Source organism: Oryctolagus cuniculus, chromosome 1 (assembly GCF_051225735.1).
Source record: "Oryctolagus cuniculus isolate XC-2025 breed Fujian yellow rabbit chromosome 1, ASM5122573v1, whole genome shotgun sequence".
NCBI classification, from domain to species: Eukaryota; Metazoa; Chordata; class Mammalia; order Lagomorpha; family Leporidae; genus Oryctolagus; species Oryctolagus cuniculus.
In genome coordinates this window covers 34,652,375-34,670,525 of record NC_142867.1, presented here as the reverse complement: position 1 = coordinate 34,670,525, position 18,151 = coordinate 34,652,375, and the positions used below count along the sequence as shown (strand labels likewise).

General features: G+C 38.1%; 1 protein-coding gene across 9 annotated transcripts in view; it reads right to left on the bottom strand.

Annotated features, from left to right (window-relative positions):
- DCDC1 (doublecortin domain containing 1) overlaps positions 1–18,151 on the bottom strand; it is a 553,166-nt gene that overhangs the window by 520,818 nt on the left and 14,197 nt on the right. The window lies entirely within an intron of this gene.

Here is an 18,151-nt window from a genome sequence, read left to right as displayed (position 1 = left end):
AGGATGGCCCAGGTGCTTGGGCCCTGCACCCCATGGGAGACCAGGAAAAGCACCTGGCTCCTGGCTCCTGCCAGGATCAGCGCGGTGCGCCGGCTGCAGCGGCGGCCATTGGAGGGTGAACCAACGGCAAAGGAAGACCTTTCTCTCTCTGTCTCTCTCTCTCACTGTCCACTCTGCCTGTCAAAAAAAAAAAAAAAAAAAAAAAAAAAAAAAAAAAAAAAAACAGATCTATGAAGTTCCTGGAAGAACATATACAGGAAACACTTCAAGATATTGCTGTAAATGATAACTTTCTGAATAAGATTTATGAAAGTAAATCTAGACACATGGGATGGTATCAAACTCAGAAACTTCTGCACAGCAAAGGAAACAATCAACAGACTGAAAAGAGAGCCACCACAATGGGAAAAAATATTTGCAAGCTACCTATCCAACAAAGGATTACTATACAGAGTGTATCAGCAACTCAAAAAACTTAAGAAAAAAACAACAAATCCAGTTAAGAAATGGAGACTGAACTTCATGCTCCTGAATGAAAGTGAGTCATAGAAGGACTCAGAAAAGAAATAAAAAAACTTGGAAAACAATTGAAGACAATACAACATATCAAAACTTATGAGATACAGCTAAAGCTGTGTTACGAGGAAAGATTATAGCAACTGGTGTCTACATCAAGAAATTGGAAAGGCGGGGCCAGCGCTGTGGCATAGTGGGTAAAGCTGCCGCCTGCAGTGCCGCAAACCATACAAGCATTGGTTCAAGTCCCAGCTGCTCCACTTCCAACCCAGCTCTGCTATGGCCTAGGAAAGCAGTAGAAGATGGCCCAACTCCTTGGGCCCCTGCATCTGCGAGGGAGACCGGGAAGAGGCTCCTGGCTCCAAGGTTCAGATCAGTGCAGTTCCAGCCATTGCAGCCAGCTGGGGAGTGAACCAGTGGATGGAAAACCTCTCTCTCTCTCTCTCTCTCTGTCTCTCCTTCTCTCTGTGTGTAACTCTGACTTTTAAATAAATAAATAAATCTTTAAAAAAAAAAAAGAAATTGGAAAGGCACCAACCAAATGAGCTATCAATAAATCTCAAGGATCTAGAAAAACAACAGCAAACCAAACCCAAAACTAGTAGGAGAAAGGAAATAATTAAAATTAGAGAAGAAATCAACAAAACTGAAACCAAAAAAAAAAATGCCAAAGATCAGCAAAACGAAGAGCTGGTTTTTTGAAAAAATAAACAAAATTGATGTATCACTGGCCCCACTAAACAAAAAAAGGAGAGAGAAGACCCAAATCAATCAAATTAGAGATAAAAAAGGAAATGTAACAACAGACACCTCAGAAATAAAAAGAATCATCAGAAATTACCACTAAGAGCTGTATGCCAAGAAATTTGGAAACCTAGAAGAAATGGATTCTGGGGCACGTACAACCTACCTAAATTGAGCCATGAAGAACAGAAAACCTAACCCATTATCCAGACAGAAATTGAGTTGGTAATAAAGAATTCTCCAACAAAAAAGAAGCCTAGGACCAGATGGTTTCAAAGCTGAATTCTACCAGACATTTAGAACGAACTAATTTCAATTCTTCTCAAGTTATTCAAAACAATTGAAAGGTACGGAATCCTCCCAAATTTTTTCTATGAAGCCAGCATCACCTTAATTCTTAAACCCATAAAAAGATGCCACAGAGAAGGAGAACTACAGACAAATTTCCCTGATGAACATAGATGCAAAAATCCTCAACAAATTCTAGCCAATCAAATCTAACAACACATCAGAAAGATCATTCACCTGGACAAAGTGGAATTTATCCCTGGTTTGCAGGGATGGTTCAACATTTGCAAATCAATCTATGTGATATGTCACACTAAGAAACTGAAGAACAAAAGCCATATGTTTATCACAATAGATGCAGGGGAAGAATTTGATAAATACAAGATCCTTTCATGATGAAAACTAAGCAAACTGGATATAGAAGGAACATTCCTCAACACAGTCACAGTAATTTATGACAAACCCATGGCCAGCATCCTACTGAATGGAGAAAAGTTGAAAGCATTCACACTGATATCTGTTACAAGATAAGGATGCCCACTCTCACCATTGCTATTCAATATAGTCCTGGAAGTTTAGTCAGAGCCATTAGGCAAGAAAAAGAAATCAAAGAGCTACAAATTAGGAAGGAGGAAGATAAACTATCCCTATTTGCAGATAACATCACTGTATATATAGGGCATGCATTAAGAGAATACTGGAACTCATAGAAGGGTTTGGTAAAGTCACAGGATATAAAATCAATATGCAAACATCAACAGCCTTAGTACACACAGACAATGGCATGGCTCAGAAAGAACTTTTAAGCTCAATCCCATTACAATAGCTACAAAAAAATAATACCTTGGAATAAACTTAACCAAGGATGTAAAAGACCTCTATGATGAGAATTATAAAACATTAAAGAAAGAAACAGAAGATGATACAAAAAAAATGGAAAAATCTTGCATGCTCATGGATTGGAAGATTCAATATCATCAAAATGTCCATTCTCCTCAAAGCAAATTTACAGATTCAGTGCAATACCAATCAAAATACCAAAGACATTCTTCTCAGTTCTAGAAAAAAAAAATGATGATGAAATTCATATGGAAATCCAGGAGACCTCAAATAGCTAAAGCAATCTCATACAACAACAAAAAAGCTGGAGGCACCACAATACCATATTTCAAGATGTATTACAAGGCAGTTATAATCAAATCAGCCTGGTACTGGCACAAAAACAGATGGATAGACCAATAGAACAAAATAAAATCACCAGAAATCAATCCAAGCATCTACAACCAACTTATATTTGACCAAGGAGCTAGAATCAATCCCTGGAGCAAGGACAGTTTCCTCAACAAATGGAGCTGGGAAAACTAGATTTCCACAGGCAGGAGTATGAAGCAGGACTCCTACCTTACACCTTACACGAAAATCCAATCAAGCTGGATTAAAGACCTAAATCTATGACACAATAATATCAAATTATAGAGAACACTGAGAAAACCCTGCAAGACATTGGCACAGGCAAAGAGTTCTTGGAAAAGACCCCAGAGGCACAAGCAATCAAAGCCAAAATCAACAAATGGGATTACATCAAATTGAGGAGCTTCTGTATTGCAAAAGAAAACAGTCAGGAAAGTGAAGAGGCAACCAACAGAATGGGAAAAATTATTTGCAAACTATGCAACTGATTAGGGATTAAAACCCAGGATATATAAAAAGACCAAGATGCTCCACAGCAACAACAACAAAATCCCACTTAAGAAATGGGCAAAGGACTCAGACAGACATTTTTCAAAAAAGGAAATCCAAATGGCCAACAGGCACATGAAAAAAATGTTTGGCATCACTAGCTGTCAGGGAAATGCAAATCAAACCACAATGAGGTTACACCTCAGCCCAGTTAGAATGGCTTTCATACAGAAATCAAAGAACAACAAATGCTGGTGAGGATGTGGGGGAAAAAGTACCCTAATACACTGTTGGTGGGAATGCAAACTGGTAAAGCCACTATGGAAGTCAGTATGGAGATATCTCAAAAATCTGAATACAAATCTACCATATGACCCAGACATCTCATTCCTGGGAATCTACTCAAGGGAAATGAAATCAGTAAGTAAAAGAGTTATCTGCACCCCTATATTTATTGCAGCTCAATTCACAATAGCTAGACATGGAACCAACCTAAATATACATCAACTGAAGACCAGATAAAGAAATTATGTGATATAAACACTATGGAACACTACACAATGGTTAAAAAAATGAAATCTGGTTATTTGCAACAAAATGGATGAAACTAGAAAACAGCATACTTAGTGAAATAAGCCAGTCCCAAAAGGACAAATACCATATGTTCTCCCTGATATGTGAGAACAAATAGAGCACCTAAAATGAAATCTGTAGAAATGAAATTGATACTTCAAGAAGGAATGACTTGAGCGGCCCTTGTCTTGAATGTTGAGGAACATATTTGGTTTTTTTGTTTTTTGGTTTTCCTTCTTAAACATTTTTGTTAAACTCTTAACATAGAGTTAATCATATATGTATAAAGTCAATTGAGGATGGATTTCATTAAAAAATAAGAGTGGTAAAAGAGAGGTACATAGAGCAAGTTTATAACTCTTAAGCTGTATAGTTCTGCATACATTCCTACAGACTTACTTCTAAGGGTACAGTTTAAAAGCTTGTCTGGCTGGCGCCGCGGCTCAACAGGCTAATCCTCCACCTAGCGGCACCGGCACACCAGGTTCCAGTCCTGGTCGGGGCGCCAGATTCTGTCCTGGTTGCCCCTCTTCCAGGCCAGCTCTCTGCTGTGGCCAGGAGTGCAGTGGAGGATGGCCCAAGTACTTGGGCCCTGCACCCCATGGGAGACCAGGATAAGTACCTGGCTCCTGCCATTGGATTAGCGCAGTGCGCCAGCCGCAGCGCGCCGGCCGCGGCGGCCATTGGAGGGTAAACCAACCACAAAGGAAGATCTTTCTCTCTGTCTCTCTCTCTCACTGTCCACTCTGCCTGTCAAAAAATTAAAAAAAAAAATTCTAGGACTTTTGCCTGTATCTCATAAGCAACCAACTTACTGCTTATGGTCAAGCTATCTTGTAAGTTATAAAAACAGAAATATCATATGATCCATCAATCCTACCATTGGGTATATATCCAAAGGAACTGAAACTTGTATGAGAAAGAGACATCTGCACTTGCACATTTATTGCAGCACTGTTAACAGTAGCCAAGAGGGGTCGACGCCTGCGGCACCGGCATCCCATATGGGCGCTGGTTCCAGTCCTGGTGGCTCCTCTTCCAGTCCAGCTCTCTGCTGTGGCCCAGGAAGGCAGTGGACAATGGCCCAAGTGCATGGGCCCCTGCACCTGCATGGGAGACCAGGAAGAAGCACCTGGCTCCTGGCTTCAGATTGGCACAGCTCCGGCTGTAGCTGCCATTTTAGGGGGTGAGCCAATGGAACAAAGACCTTTCTCTCTGTCTCTTTCTCTGTCTATAACTGTAAATGTCAAATTAAAAAAAAAAACAGTAGCCAAGAAATGGAATCAACTTAAGTATCCATCAACAGATGAATGGATAAAGAAAATGTGGCATATATACACAATGAAATACTATCAGCAAAAATGATGAAATTATGTCATTTACAGCTACATGGATGAAACTGTAGGTCATTACCTTAAGTGAAATAAGTAATATATAAAACTATCACATTTTTATTTATATGTTGAAGCTAAAATAACACAATGAAATAGAGATTAGAATAGTGCTTACCAGAGACAAGCAATAGTTTGGGTATGGGAGGACTAAAGAGGCGATGATTAATGGGCATGGGGGTGCAGTTAGACAGGATGAATAAGCTCCAATGTTCTACAGTACAGTAGGTTAACTATGGTTAACAACAATTAAATGAGTATGTCAAACTATCTAGTGGAGATTTTGATTGTTCCCAAGAAAAAGAAATGATGTGTATCTGGGATGAAATAAGAGCAATTTGATCTAATCATCATGTCCTATATGCATGCATTTTTAAAAAGATTTATTTTATTTATTTGCAAATCAATCAATGTGATATATCACATTAACAAACTGCAGAAAAAACCATATGATTATCTCAATAGATGCAGGGAAAGCAGTTGATATAATACAAGACCCTTTCATGATGAAAACTCTAGGCAAACTGGGTATAGGAGTAATAGTCCTCACCACAATCAAGGCAATTTATGAAAAATCCATGCCAGCATCCTACTGAATGGGGAAAAATTGGAAGCATTCCCATTGAGATCCGGTACCAAACAAGGATGCCCATTCTCACCGTTGTTATTCAGTATATTCCTGGAGGTTTTAGCCAGAGCATTAGACAATAAAAAGAAGTCAAAGGGATTCAAATTGGGAATGAGGAAGTCAAACTATCCCCATTTGTAGATGACATGATTCTATATATAGTGGATCCAAAAGATTCCACCAAGAGACTACTGGAACTCAGGGAAGAGTTTGGTAAAGTAGCAGGATATAAAATCAATACACAAATATCAACAGCCTTGTATACACAGACAATGCCATGGCTGAAGAAGAACTTTTAAGATTGATCCCATTCACCATTCGGATCTGACTAAAAGGTCCATCAGAGTCTCGCAGGCATGGAAAGCCATGACACAGTGGCAAAAAACAATCTAAATGAAGGATCCTGGTGAACAACACCCCAGCAGAAGGATCAGGCCATCAAGGAGAGAGGCACCTTTCTCTGAAGGGAGGAAGGAACCTCCACTGTGATATGGCCTTGACTAAACAAATTCAGAGTTGCTGAACTCAAGGGGCTTCCATAGCCTAGACAGCTCATAGCAAGAGTCTCGGGTGATTGCTGACATCATAAATAAGAGTGCCAATTGTTAAATCAACAACGGGAGTCACTGGGTTCATGCTCCCCACATAGGATCTCTGTCCTTAATATGTTTAACTATGAAACTCAAAAACAACACTACTAGTCGAACAATACCCTATACCTGATTCGGTTGTGTGAGTGCAACCTGTTGAAATCCCTGCTTAGTATATACTAAGTTGATCTTCAATATATGAAGGTAATTGAAAATGAAACGTGATGAAGGGCGGGATGGGAGAGGGAGTGGGTGAGGGGAGGGCCGCGGGAGGGAGGGAGGTCGGGGGGAAGCCACAACAATACAAAAGACGCATTTTATATTCTACTTAAAACTATTGGTTGAACTCTGTAATTAATACACAATTACTCTTAGGTGTTTAATTAATGCTATAACTAGTACTCAAATGGTATTTTACACTTTGTGTTTTTGTGTGGGAGCAAAATGTGGAAATCTTTACTTAACATACGCTAAATTGATCTTCTGTATATAAAGATAATTGAAAATTAATCATGATGTGAAGGGGAAGGGGAGAGGGAGTGGGAGAGGGGAGCATTGTGGGTGGGAGGGAAGATACGGGGGGGGGGAGGGAAGGAGGCTATTGTGGTCCATAAGCTGTACTTTGGAAATTTATGCTCATTAAATAATAAAAAAAAGATTGATCCCATTCACAATAGCTACAAAAAAAATCAAATATCTTGGAATAAATTTAACCAAGGATGTCAAATATTTCTATGATGAATATTATAAAACATTAAAGAAAGAAGTAGAAGATACAAAAAAAGTGGAAAAATATTCCATGTTCATGGATTGGAAGAATCAGTATCATCAAAATGTCCATGCTCCCAAAAGCAATGATGCTGAAAATCATATGGAAACATAGGAAATCTTGAATAGCTAAAGCAATTTTATACACCAATAACAACAATAAAAGCTGGAGGCACCACAATACCCAATTTCATGATTACTACAAGGCAGTTATAACGAAATCACCCTGGTACTGTACAAAAACAGATGGATAGACCAATGGAAGAGAATAGAATCACCAGAAATTAATCCAAGCATCTAAATCCAACTTATATTTGACCAAGGAGCTAAAATCCATCCCTGGAATAAGGACAGTGTACTTAACAAATGGTGCTGGGAAAACTGGATTTCCACATGTAGGAATATGAAGCAGGACTCCTACCTTACACCTTACACGAAAATCCAATCAAACTGGATTAAAGACCTAAATCTACAATCTGATATCATCAAGTTACTAGAGAACATTGGGGAAACCCTGCAAGACAATGGCACAGGCAAAGAGCTCTTGGAAAAGATCCCAGAGGCACAGGCAATCAAAGCCAAAATCAACAAATGGGATTACATCAAATTGAGAAGCTTCTGTACTGCAAAAGAAACAGTCAGGAAAGTGAAGAGGCAACCAACAGAATGGGAAAAATTATTTGCAAGCAATGCAATTGATAAAGCATTAATAACCAGAATATATAAAGAGATCAAGAAACTCCACAACAACAACAACAAAATCCCAGTTAAGAAATGGGCAAAGGACTCAGACAGACATTTTTCAAAAAAGGAAATCCAAATGGCCAACAGGTACATGAAAAAATGTTTGGGATCACTAGCTGTCAGGGAAATGCAAATCAAGCCACAATGAGGTTACACTTCACCCCAGTTAGAATGGCTTTCATACAGAAATCAAAGAACAACAAATGCTGGTGAGGATGTGGGGGGAAAGGTACCCTAATCCACCACTGGTGGGAATGTAAACTGATAAAACCACTGTAGAAGACAGTATGGTAATACTTCAGAAATCTGAATATAGATCTATCATATGAGTCAGCCATCCCACTCTGAAAATTTACCCAAGGGAAATGAAATCAGCAAATAAAAGTGTTATTCAAACCCCCATGTTTATTGCAGCTCAATTCACAATAACTAAGACATGGACTCAACCTAAATTCCTGTCAACTGGAGATTGGATAAAGAAATTATGGGATATGTAGTTTGTGGAATACTACACAGTGGTTAAAAATATGAAATCTGGTTATTTGCAACAAAATGAATGAATTTGGAAAACATCACACTTAGAACAAATATCATAGTTCTCTCTGATCTGTGAGAAGCAATAGAGCACCTAAAAGGAAATCTGTAGAAATTAAATTGACACTTTAAGAAGCAATAACTTTACCAGCTCTTGTCTTGACTGTCGAGGAACAGTTTTGTTGTTGTTGTTGTTTTCTTAATGGAGAATGGGACTAGGAATGGGAGAGGGAAGAGGTTCGGTGGGAGTGGGGGTGGGAGAGCAAGTATGATGGAAAGAATCACTATATTCCTAAAGTTATACTTAGGAAATTTGTGTTCATTAAATAAATGGTTTCTTTGGGGAAGAAATTTTTTTTGAAAGACAGACTTACAGAGAGAGAGAGAGAGTGAAAGACAGCAAGATATTCCATCTGCTGGTTCACTCCCCAAATGACCGCAATGGCTGGGCTGGATTAATCCAAAGCCAGGAGCCAGGAGCCAGGAGCTTCTTCCAAGTCTCTCACACGGGTGCAAGGGGCAAAGGACTTGGGCTATCTTCTGCTGCTTTCCCAGGCATATTAGCAGGGAGCTGGATAGAAGTGGAGCAGCTGAGATTGAACCTGCATCCATATGGAATGCCAGCACCTCAGGCGGCAGCTTTACCCACTATGTTACAGTACATCCCATATAAATGTACAATTACCAAGAATAAACTAAAAATTATATATATAAATATATACACACACATACATATATACTCTGCCTGGACTAAATAATACAAGAAATAATACAAGAGAGAGAGAGAGAGACATGAGTTTCATCATCCTACTTGTGGCTACTGTCAACAAATTGGAAAATCTAGATAAAATGGATAGATTTCCAGACACAGATTACTACAATTGAGGCATAAAGACAGAAAATCTGAACAGGCCAATAACCAAGATGGAGATTGAATCAGTAATAAAGTCCCTCCCAACAATGAAACGCCCAAGACCAGTTGGCTTCACTGTTGAATTATACTAAACTTTTAAACATTAATTCCAATTATTCTAAACTATTCAAAACAACTGAAAAGGAAGAAATCCTTCCAAACTCTTTCTATAAGATCAACATTACCTTAATTCCAAAACCAGAAAAAGATACAATAAAAAAGGAGAATTATAGACTAATATCCTTGATGAACATAGATGCAAAAATCCTCAACAAAATGCTAAACAAATACAACACATCAAAAAAAAAAAAAATCATCCACCTGGACCAAGTGGGATTTATTCCAGTGATACAGGGATGGTTCAACATGCTCAAATCAATAAACATTATACATCACATTAACAAAATGAAGAATAAAAATCATATGATTACCTCAATAGATGCAGAGAAAACATTTGTCAAATACAACATCTTTTCATAGTAAAAAAAAAATCTTTAAAAAATTGGGTGTGGAAGGAACATACCTCAATACAACCAAGGCAATATATCGCAAACCCACAACCAGCATCATAATGAATTTGGAAAAGTGGAAGCATCTCCACTAAGATCCAAAACCAGACAAAGATGCCCACTCTCATCAATACTATTCAATACAGTTTAGGAAGTTTTATCCAGAGCCATTAGGCATGAAAAATAAATCAAAGGGATACAAATTGGAAAGGAGGAAGTCAAATTACTCCTCTTTGCAGATGACATGATCCTGTATATAAGAGAACCAAAAGACCACTGAGAAACTATTGGAACTCATAAGAGAATTCAGCAAAGTTTCAAGATATAAAATCAACACAAAAATCAATGGCATTTGTATACACTAACAATGCTACAGCTGAGAAAGAACTTGTAAAGGCAATCCCATTCACAATAGCTACAAAAAAATTTTAAAAGTCTTGGGATAAATTTAACCAAGGATGTAAAAGATCTCTGCAACAAAAAAGAAGACTCTGAAAAATGGAAAAATCTTCCACATTCATGGATTGGAAGAATTAATATCATCAAAATATCAATAATACCCAAAGCAATTTATATAATCAATGCTCTCTTTTTCAACTTGAGATTTTACTTATTTTTGAGATAACATATTTTCATTTACATTATAGTCAAAGGCTTAAAGCTACACTAAATAAAGAGTTCAACAAATTAAAAGCAAAACTATCACAATTTGGCAGGGATATAGCTGTTTCCTTATTTTCTGCAGAACAGAATATTGAAACTTATATCACAGGATGCTGCTCCTCCGCACGCGGAGGAGCCGCACCGGACCGGACGCTTGTTGTTCCCTTTTTTACAAGTCCTTTCTATAGCAAAGTAAGAATAAGTAAACAGCAAACTCCCAAAGCAAGAATGAGTAGAGAGAAATGAGAAAGAACGAAGTAACGAACTTCCCCACGAACTCTCCAACGCACTCTCCAACCAACCCACACCACCATGCCGTCTCTCTCCTCCTATATAGTCCTCTCCACCAATCCGTGCTCTGCTACCCACACGCCGAGCGCGCCGCTCTCCTCCAATCAGGAGCGGCTCTTGCAGCTTGTCAAGTTGGTGAGAGGCAGCTGGGTAGAAGCTGTACGCTCCTCTCCCAGCGCCACATTGTGGGAGAGCAGATGCATAGAATAAGTCTTAATTCCAGTAACAGTATAGTCCCAGTTGCTCCCCACAACAGGATACCTTCTAGTAGAGTGGAAATAATGGAGAGTAGAGGAAAGCATGCGCAGGGAAGAAAAGCACAGGTTAAGACAAGAAGTATAAGACATTGCAATGGATAAAGGTTTTTTTTTTTTTTTTGGATGAAATCCTAAAAGCACCAGAAACAAAAGCAAAATTAGGCAAATAGAATTTCATCAAACTAAAATACAAAAGATTATACAACATACAGCAAAAGAAACAACAACACAGAACAAAGGAAACAATCAACAGAGTGAACAGACAACCTATATAATGGGAGAAAAATACATGTATGCTAAACATCTGACAAAATATATAGGGTACTCAAACAACTCAAGAGCAAAACCAACAAAATAATCCAATAAAAAATGAGCAATAGAGCAAAAGAGAAATTTCTTAAAAGAAGACATACAAATGACCAACAGGTATGTGAAAAAATGCTCAATACCACTAATCAGGAACATGCAAACCAAAACCATAATGAGCTATTACCTCACTCGGGTTAGATCGGGGATTACCAAAAGACAAAAGATAAAGAATGCTGGGGAGCATGTGGAGAAAAAGGAACTCTTGCACAGTGTTGGTAGGAAAACATTGTGGGAAAACAGAACTACAACATGACTGAATAATTCCACTACTGTGTATTTATCCAAAGGCAATGTAAATCAGTCTGTCCAATAGACATCAGTACTCCCATGTTTAATGCAACACTATTCACAACTGCCAAGAAGTAGGAACAACCTAAGTGACCATCAACTGATGAGTGAATAAGGAAAATGAGATATATATACACAAGTGAATGAAATCTGTTATTTGTGACACCATGGATAGAACTGGAAGATACCATGTTAGATAAAAAAAGTCAGAAAGACAAGTAACACACAATCTCACTCATATGTTGAATCTAAAAAAGCAGGGAAGTATTCTATTGCAAGGAGAGTGAATATAGATAATGTTAATGCACTATATATTTTCTCTTTAAGCGCAGTAGGCTAATCCTGCGCCTGCAGCGCCGGCACCCCGGGTTCTAGTCCCAGTCAGGGTGCCAGATTCTGTCCCAGTTTCTCCTCTTCCAGGCCAGCTCTCTGCTGTGGCCCGGGAGTGCAGTAGAGGATGGCCCAAGTGCTTGGGCCCTGCACCCCATGGGAGACCAGGAGAAGCACCTGGCTCCTGGCTTTGGATCAGCACGGTGCGCCACCCGCAGTGCACTGGCCAAAGCAGCCATTGGGGGGTGAACCAACGGAAAAAGGAAGACTTTTCTCTCTGTCTCTCTCACTGTCCACTCTGCCTGTCAAAAAAATAAATAAATTAATTAATTAATTAATTAAATAAATAAATAAAAGTTAGAATAAAGGATTTTGAATGTTTTCACCATAATGGAATGAGAAATGTCTGAGGGCATAGATATGTTTATTCTAACTTGAATGTTACACAGTGTAAACATGAATTGAAATATTACATGGCGGGGGCTGACATTGTGGCATATGGGGTAAAGTTGCCACCTGTGATGTCAGCATTCCATACAGGCGCTGGTTCTAGTCCCAGCTGCTCCACTTCAGATCTAGCTCTCTGCTGATGGCCTGGGAAAAGCAGCAGAAGATGGCCCAAGGGTTTGAACCCATGCTACATACATGAGAGACCCAGATGAAGCTCTTGACTTTAGTCAGGCCTAGCCCCGGCCACTGTGGCATACGGTTGGGACGCCACTTAAACTGCCTGCCTCTTAACATAAACCAATGGATGGAAGATTTCTCCCTATTTGTCTCTCCTCTAACTCTGACTTTCAAATAAATAAAATAAATTTTTTTTCAAAAAATTACATGATATCCCATAAATGCATGTAATTTTTATATCAGTTTTTAAAAACCCAAAAGAGATAGAAACTAAAAGAAAAAAAAAAGGCTTCAGGTCATTGTTCTCTACCTGACAGCAGAGGTAGTTAGTAGGTATCTGATGAAAAGTATCAGAAATTATCTCCCAAAGTCAGAGGCTACCTTTCAAAGGTCAGACCAGTCCCAAGCAATACATATTTGGAAACCCTGAGGTGGAGTTCTTGGCCATATTCTACCAAGCCAGAGGGTGTATCTGTTCTTCATAGACTGTATCATTCCAACAGGATACCATATTTCTTGCCATCTAACTTGGACACACTTATTTAATTGACACTTACCCTACACTAATGCTGAAACCAATGCCTCCACACCACAATGAAAGCAATGATAACCTGTAGTTGGACTTTCAGATTTTATAACACTATTAAGGTAGATAATGATTACTCATTCAGGAGATATAAGTTCTTCTCAGACTTATTTAGAAGACATCTGAAAGTCGGCTCACTGAGAGACCTCATTTGTGAAGCCTCACCTCCAATAGAGCTGGTTTGGAAGGGTGATCAGTGAATTCAATGAAGGACAACACTTGATTTTTTTCATTAAATCTACCTCTCTAGTGTTGTGTGATCATGTAAAATGCACATGTACATTTGGATGGTCAATTATGCTTGTTAAATTATAAATTTTAATTTAAATTGCACAACAGAAATATAGTTCACTGAGGAACAAACTGTTTTTCTACAAAAAGTTGCATTACTAAGGAAATTTGTATTATCAAAATTCATTTTGTAAAACTAGAGTTCAAGGACAGGTGTTTGACACAGTGTTGGGACCCCACTTGATGCCTGCATCCCTAATCAGAGTGCCTGGATTTGGGTCCTGGCTTCCCTCCTAATTCTAGCTTACTGCTAGGGCACATGCTGGGAGACAACAGGTGATGGTTCTAGTAGTTAGGTCCCTGCCATCCACGTGGAGATCCAGATTGAGTTCCCTGCTCCTGGCTTCAGAATGACCCAGCCCTAGTTGTTGCAGGAATTTAGGGAGTGAGCCAGTGGGTGGGAGACCATTTGTCTGATTTTCAAATAAATAAATAATTTTTTTTAAGATTTTATTTATTTATTTGACAGGTAGAGTTACAGACTGTGAGAGGGAGAGACAAAGAGAAAGGTCTTCCTTCCGTTGGTTCACTCCCCAAATGGCTGCCACAGCTGGTGCTGTGCCGATCCAGAGAAAAATCTTCCATGCTCATGGATTGGAAGAATCAGTATCATCAAAATGTCCATTCTCCCAAAAGCAATTTATACATTCAATGCAATACCAATCAAGATACCGAAGACCTTCTTCTCAGATCTGGAAAAAATGATGCTGAAATTCATATGGAGACACAAGAAACCTTGAATAGCTAAAGCAATCTTGTACAACAAAAACAAAGCCGGAGGCATCACAATACCAGATTTCAAGACATACTACAGGGCAGTTGTTATCAAAACAGCATGGTACTGGTACAGAAACAGATGGATAGACCAATGGAACAGAATAGAAACACCAGAAATCAATCCAAACATCTACAACCAACTTATATTTGATCAAGGATCCAAAACCAATCCCTGGAGTAAGGACAGTCTATTCAGTAAATGGTGCTGGGAAAATTGGATTTCCACGTGCAGAATCATGAAGCAAGACCCCTACCTTTCACCTTACATAAAAATTCACTCAACATGGATTAAAGACTTAAATCTACGACCTGACACCATCAAATTATTAGAGAGCATTGGAAAAACCCTGCAAGATATAGGTACCGGCAATGACTTCTTGGAAAATACCCCAGAAGCACAGGCAGTCAAAGCCAAAATTAACATTTGGGATTGCATTAAATTGAGAAGTTTCTGTACTGCAAAAGAAACAGTCAGGAAAGTGAAGAGGCAACCAACAGAATGGGAAAAAAATATTTGCAAACTACGCAACAGATAAAGGGTTGATAACTAGAATCTACAAAGAGATCAAGAAACTCCACAACATCAAAACAAACAACCCACTTAAAAGATGGGCCAAGGACCTCAATAGACATTTTTCAAAAGAGGAAATCCAAATGGCCAACAGGCACATGAAAAAATGTTCAAGATCACTAGCAATCAGGGAAATGCAAATCAAAACCACAATGAGGTTTCACCTAACCCCAGTTAGAATGGCTCACATTCAGAAATCTACCAACAACAGATGCTGGAGAGGATGTGGGGGAAAAGGGACACTAACCCACTGTTGGTGGGAATGCAAACTGGTTAAGCCATTATGGAAGTCAGTCTGGAGATTCCTCAGAAACCTGAATATAACCCTACCATTCAACCCAGCCATCCCACTCCTTGGAATTTACCCAAAGGAAATGAAATTGGCAAACAAACAAGCTGTCTGCACATTAATGTTTATTGCAGCTCAATTCACAATAGCTAAGACCTGGAACCAACCCAAATGCCCATCAACAGTAGACTGGATAAAGAAACTATGGGACATGTACTCTATAGAATACTATACGGCAGTCAAAAACAACGAAATCCGGTCATTTGCAACTAGATGGAGGAATCTGGAACACATCATGCTGAGTGAATTAAGCCAGTCCCAAAGGGACAAATATCATATGTTCTCCCTGATCGGCAACAACTAACTGAGCACCAAAGGGGAAACCTGTTGAAGTGAAATGGACACTATGAGAAACCGTGACTTGATCAGCTCTTGTCCTGACTGTTGATGTACAATGTAATACTTCATCCATTTTAGTATTTTTCTTGTTCTAGTACTATTGGTTGAACTCTGTAAGTAACACACAATTATTCTTAAGTGTCTAGATTTTAACTGGAAAGTGATCCCTGTTAGGAATTTGGAAAACATTATGCTGAGTGAAATAAGCCAACCCCATAGGGACAAATATCATATGTTCTCCCTGATCGGTGACAACTAACTGAGCACCAAAAAGGAAACCTGTTAAAGTGAAATGAACACTATGAGAAACGGTGACTTGATCAGCCCTTGCCCTAACTGGTGATGAACAACTTAATATGTTATCCCTCTTAGTATTTTTGTTTGTTTGTTCTACTTAATACTTTTGGTTGAATACTTAACTGAAAAGCGATCGCTGTTAAATATAAGAGTGGGAATAAGAGAGGGAAGAGATGTGCAATTTGGGACATGCTCAAGCTGACTTGCCCCAAACGGTAGAGTCAGAAACATACCAGGGGATTCCAATTCAATCCCATCAAGGTAGCATGTACCAATGCCATCTCACTAGTCCAAGTGATCAATTTCTGTTCACAATTGATCATAATGATAGGACTAAGAGCCAAAGGGAGCACATAAACAAGACTAGTGTCTGCAAATACTAGCTGATAGAATAAAAAAGGGAGAGAACGCTCCAACATGGGAAGCGAGATACACAGCAGATTCATAGAATGGCAGATGTCCTAAACAGCAGCCTCAGAATCAGCCCTTAAGGCATGCAGATCTGGCTGAAAAGCCCATGAGAGTATTTCAGGCATGGAAAGCCAAAACACTCTGGGGAAAAAAAAAAAAAGACCTAAATGAAAGATCTCCACGAGTGAGATCCCAGTGGAAAGAACAGGTCATCAAAGAAGGAGGTACCTTTCTCTGAAGGGAGGAGAGAACTTCCACTCTGACTATGACCTTGTCTAAATATGATCAGAGTCGGTGAACTCAAAAGGCTTCCATAGCCTTGGCAACTCATGACAAGAGCCTAGGGTGATTACTGATGCCATAAACAAGAGTGTCAAATTGTTAAGTCAACAACAGGAGTCACTGTGCACTTACTCCTCATGTAGGATCTCTGTCCTTAATGTGCTGTACATTGTGATTTAATGCTATAACTAGTACTCAAACAGTATTTTTCACTTTGTGTTTCTATGTGGGTGCAAACTGTTGAAATCTTTACTTAATATATGCTAAACTGATCTTCTGTATATAAAGAGAATTGAAAATGAATCTTGATGTGAATGGAAGGGGAGAGGGAGCGGGAAAGGGGAGGGTTGTGGGTGGGAGGGACATTATGGGGGGGAGCCATTGTAATCCATAAGCTGTACTTTGGAAATTTATATTCATTAAATAAAAGTTAAAAAAAACAAAGATTATGACTATACTAAATATGCAATTTATATATGAGTTCAGCTATTTTAATATGAGAATATCCCTATTATTAAATATTTATTGGTATCATAATTTTTATAATGTGTTTAGAATCCTAGTGAGTTTTTCCAAATGCTTCCTATTTTAAGTAAAGCTGTGATTCTTGTACAGATATTTTGACGATACCATTTAAGAGTTCCTTAAGAATTTCTAGAAGTTGAATTTCTGAATCAAAATGTATAGACAATTTTAAGGCTGTTGATGTGTATCTCCACATTGAATTCTTTATTGTAAATGGTTTAATTTCTAAAGCTACTAGAAATATTATTTTAAAACCCACATAAAGACACATTAGTAGAGTAAAATATTGTTTGTTAACTTTACCAATTTTAGAATAATTTTCTGATAGTGAATATTTAATCTTTAACATTTCATTACTGATTTTTCTACTCATATAACTACTCATGAAGAAATATCAAGATATAGTGAGATTTTATATAAGTTATTTTAATTCTACTTAGAAGATAATTAATTAAAAGCAGAAATTTCCAAAATATAGAATATATGTTAAACTTTAGATATTTTAAAGATAACTGAGTTCAAAATATCTAATTAGCCCAATGTCCCTTCCCATATACTTATGAGAATATATCCAATTATCTTGAAGAAGGCAATTAAAATTACTATTAATAATCTTAATACTAAGATGTGTTATAATTCATTTGATAATTACATTTCCCACAAAGATACTGTCAACATAAACTGTGAAACTGTAGATCCATCCTGTTTACAAGTATCAGAGACAATATGCTCACTGTTCTGTTGTACTTAAATGTTGTGTTGCAGTTTTTCTTAACAGATAATACGTGACATGAAACATATCTGATTTTATGCTTCATAATTTCCATTCTGATGTTTAATATTAAAAATTATACTTATGTATCACACATGTCAGAAAATGATTTAAATAAACTAAGGGAACTAAAAGCAGTCATGCCTTTCATTTCAAATACAGAATAGAAATCTTTTGTTCATAGATATTAAGAATCATCTTTAGTCAGAAATGAAAACTAATTACATTTTTTGGTTTATGCAGCTAAC